The sequence below is a fragment of the Emydura macquarii genome, unplaced genomic scaffold, assembly GCF_026122565.2.
Source record: "Emydura macquarii macquarii isolate MOO-44397 ecotype Brisbane River unplaced genomic scaffold, CSIRO-AGI_Emac_v2 contig_1790, whole genome shotgun sequence".
Taxonomy (NCBI): domain Eukaryota; kingdom Metazoa; phylum Chordata; order Testudines; family Chelidae; genus Emydura; species Emydura macquarii.
This window is the reverse complement of record NW_027131927.1, coordinates 17,062,405-17,067,077: the sequence shown is the minus strand read 5'-3', so window position 1 is coordinate 17,067,077 and position 4,673 is coordinate 17,062,405.

The following is a 4,673-nucleotide window of genomic DNA, read 5'->3' as shown; positions in this document are numbered from 1 at the left end:
AAGGATGGGGGCTAGGACTGAATATAGTGAGTGAGAAAAAGAGAAGGATGAAGAGAGCAGAACTATAGGCTGGGGTAGACTGTGCGGGACCATGAAAGTCAGGATGAGATGCTTGAAAAGTCAGGGGAAAGCAGTAAAAATACAGTATTTGAAGATGGAGTGATATGGTCAGAGTGACAAGAGAAGAAGCTGCTTTTGACATGATGGATGGATTGGAGGGGAGTGCAGAAGGAAGGCGGGTCAGAGAGCAGAACAATGCAAATAGTTCAAATAACTCCCCATCAATGTTACAATATTCATGATAAATGACTGCAAAACATGCACAACAACTGAAATTAGGTTTAAAATTTTAAGCTTTCCAGCAGGAATATTCACCAAACCAGAACATTTGGAACAATATTGAAGAAAGTAATTCCTATATTCTTCTGTTCTTATTCTACATCAGAGCAGAAGCAAGTTATATATCATCTAGTATCCTCTCTTGGACAATGGCCAGAACCAGATGTTTCAGAGAAATTTGCAAGAGACCTAATAGACAATTATGGAATTACCTGCCCAGATGGGAAGTTTCTTTCTAACACGTCTGAAAGAACAATTTCAGTGGAGGATGGTAACAAAACTGTACAGGATCACAGAAAGAATTAGAGGAATGCAAGTCAAAAGAGAGTGAACAGAAAGCTCAAGGCAAAGGGAAGGAGAGTAGTGGGGGCAGTGGCTGGAGAGACAAGGGTTTTAGTAGCCTAAGGGACATCATATTATGTTTGAAGACTTAGAGAAATTATTCCATTGTGTCACAGGATGCTCCACTCACCACTACACTGGTGCCTCCTCCAGCTCACTCTGGGGATCTGCAGTTTGCATGCCATCACTCTGACTCTGGTCTGCAGCTCCTATCACTCCAGGACCCACAATATCCACTTTGCGACTTAGCTCCGCGGATAGGTCACTCAGTATTCACCCTTCTGGGATTCTGACCATCAACAGTCCTAGACATTCCCATTCACTGCCTCAGGTGCTACTCTGTCAGTGGCTAGTGCGAGAACCCAGGCACACCAAAGCTTCCCTGTCTGCAGCCTAATTAGTTGATGGGGCCACCTGGCCCAATTCAGCTCTTGCAGGGCCAGTGTGTGGAGCATGCCCCATCTCTCACTCACACACACACACACACACACACACACACACCCTCCCCCCCTCTAAAGACTGCATCCCAAGCATGAGCAGGTGTTTCTCCCATTCTAAATCACCTACCCTGCAGCTGGGCTTTCATGTCATCTTTCTTTTCTTAGATCCCTGACCATGCACTGCAGCCTGTCTTGCTCCCGCACAGCATCTCTGAATTTCTCCCACAGGAATGCCAGCTCCTCCTGCGTGGCCTGCTCCGCAGTTGATGGTCTTGTCAGTCAGCCGGCCCACTCACTCCACTGAGTCCTCTAGCATCCTTGCTCCCAAGGTCTGAGTCCCCATACTCCTATGGTTCACAATGGTGTTAGGCCCTGCCTCTCTCAACTTCCTCCCTGGGGATGTCTTCCCCCTGAATTCCCCTCACCTTCTTCCTGTACCTGCCTCATTGCTTTCTCTACCACTTCAATGGGCTTCTTACAGGCCTCTTTCTTTTTTTTCCTCAGACCCTAGCCCTTTTTCTGACTGTCCTTGTCTCTGTAGGGGCAATGTCTCTTTACATGGCCCTTCTCCCCACACCCAAAACAGGTTTTTCTCCTACCCAACTACCCGCTAGGTGGGGCTCTCTGGGCCTTTGCCTCAGTCCTCACCTCCTGGTAAGGCTCTTCCATTTACATTGGGATACTCCCTCTTCAGGTGCCCCTTTCTCCCACAGCCATAACACCTGCAAGGATAGGCCTCTGACCTCCTAGGCCTGAAGCATCTTTCCTATTCTTGGCCTTTCAACCTGTCCTACTTCCTGCCTGTAGTATTTTGTACAGCTGCTGCTGTTGAGCCACTACCCACACCATACAGTCTTGCAAAACAGACTTAGGCATTCGTCCCACATTCTCTGTAGTTTCTCAAATATCTGACTCCACATTGCATAGGCCTATCCTTGTTGCTTTTCAACTCCCCTCTGTGGGAGCAGCAACTCCAGCATCCATCCTAGTAGGGGAGAACTTCCCTCAACAAAGCAAGTCTGTACTGTGGGCATTTCAATTTTCACCTTCCCTTAGGGGCTCTTTCTTGATTATGGCCACTTGTGGCAGGGTTCAACTGCCTTACAGTCTCTTAACCTTCCCTTGTAGGAGGGGCAACCGAATGCCTACATTTTCCCCCCCATGTTGTCCCAGAGTGCTTTACTCACCACTGTGCTGGCACCACCTCTGGGTCACTCTAGCAATTAGCTCTCCAGACCAACACCCTATCCACAGTTTGCATGCCATCACTCTACTCTGGTCTGCAGCTCCTCTTGCTCCAGGACCCGCAGCATCCCTCTTTGTGACTTAGTCCTCTGGCTTGGTCACTTAGTGTTCCCCCTTCTAGGGTTCAGTCCTTGGCAGTCTGCCCAGTCACTGCTCCAGTGCCACTCCCTCTGTGGCTGATAGAGAAACCCAGGCCCACCCTCTACTCTGTGTTCCAATCCTGGGACCCTCAACTCAGCTGTTCTGGGTTTCCTCTCTACGCCCTCACTGCTCCATCCCTGGACTGCTTCCTACATTCTCTGGGTGTACCAGCTCCAAGAACCCCCATCCCAGAAAGTGATTGCTTGCGGCAGTCTTTCCCAGCAACCTACTCTGTAGGCTACTACTTTCTGTGCTAGCCTCCTGACTTTTGTAGATGCCTTACCTGTTCCTACACTGGTGAGCTTCCCTCTAATTAGCTTAAAGCTCCCCTGTTTGCAGCCTAATTAGCTGATTGGGCCCACCTGGCCCACTTCAGTTCTTGCAGAGCAGTGTGGAGAGAGAGAAGTGAAGTTTAAGATAAGAGAAGCTGAGAAGAGGACTAAGGGAAATCAGAAGGTGTTAAAGCTTGCAGGAGCAAGGTGTGCAGTGAGCTCCCTGCTGGTCCTGTAACAGTTCATTGAAATTTCACTAAAAAATGGCCACCTAGCCTTCTAAACACCCCCATCATTGCCAGTTGGTCACACATTTTTACTTGGCTCTGTTAGGCTCTGACCTCACTCCTTTGGGTTAGCCCTGGGGAGCAACTCTATCCTGCCCCAACTTCACCCAGCACTCCATAATTATAAGCAGGCAAACTTTCTTATTTCACTTGCTGGGTCCTGATTGGCTACTGTCTCCTTCCAGCCTTTCTAGCCACTGGAGGATTGAGGTTTGTTGGTTCAGCCAGTACCAGAGTCTGTCTGGTTCTCTAGGCAGTGCCTGGAGACCTAAACTTACTTCTCCTCTTTCCCAGGTGATGGTCCCCCTCTATGTGGGTGTGTCAGAGTGGCAAAGCCTCCAGCAGGGGACAGAAAAGCTCTGGTACACCTTGTCATAGGAGGGAACTGGACAATGGGAGTAAGTCAGGGGTTAAAAGCTGCCAGCAGGAGAGATATCTGAGAGTCCGAGATGGGGATGAGAGAAGAAAGTATACAGGGTGGGACTGAGGCTGGAGAAAATGTATTGAGCGGCTGATCATATTCATTAGAATTACACACAGCTTGCAGCTGGGCTGTTTTAGCTCCTACCTTTTCTGTATCAAATACCAAATACCACAGTCATCATGTTAGTCCTGAAGGGAAAAAAGTATGCACAACTCATATCTTTTACTATTTAACAAGCTTTTCTCTTGGACGTTATATCAGGTCATCTCCCACAAGTTGAGGGCTGATATTTGGTCCTACACAAAGTGTAGGAAAGCGTCACTCTCATCTTGCAGACAAGAGGGATACACTGTCTGAAATAGGGGTGTTTCTCTCTGAGTTCATGTATGTTCTAAAGTCCACTTTCATCTTTGTTTCCATAAGTGTACCTGGAATATGAACACAAGCCCAGAATGTGTCATTCCACATCTTTACTTTTTGTTTTTCTGAGAATTGTGGGGCTAATTAAATGTGGAAACTCATCTTTCTTTACCTTTGGTCTCACATCAACCTGTGATACTTTTCTTTAGCCCAATAGAGGATCAGGTTCACCAGCAGCTCTGACTTCTTTCTGCTACTCTACTGATGCAAAGCAACCATAATTTCATCTTACATGTCCAGTTTGTCGGTCATTGGAGTAGCGCAAAGCATCTGGGCTTCCTGATGAGTCTGGTACCTCATTTTTTATAAAAATGTAAATTTTAAAATAGTTTATTAGATAGCTACAATGAAGGATGAATTTCTGAATTTAATACTCCTAGCTAGCCAAACCATTATCTGCACACTGTTAGTCCAGATAACTTTTGTACAAATATTGGTGAAGAATATGCATGGTTATGGGATTAGGCTAAATGATATATTAATGAGATCCCTTGAATCCCTTTTTTGTCATTTGATAAAATAATGTATGCAAATCTTAATCTGTCTGGATGTTGGAAAGTTAATGAATTTACAAGATCTTCAAACCAAAAAGTTCCAGATCACAAACTTCATAAGCAAATAATTTTATCAAATTCATTTTTGGCAAGGGATATTTCCTGTTTTGTAATCTTCTTCAGGCCAAATGGAAAGTGTCTCGTGTATGGTTAATCTTTTACAGATACGGATTCAGAAGAGTATATTAATCAATGCTCTTTACATCAGT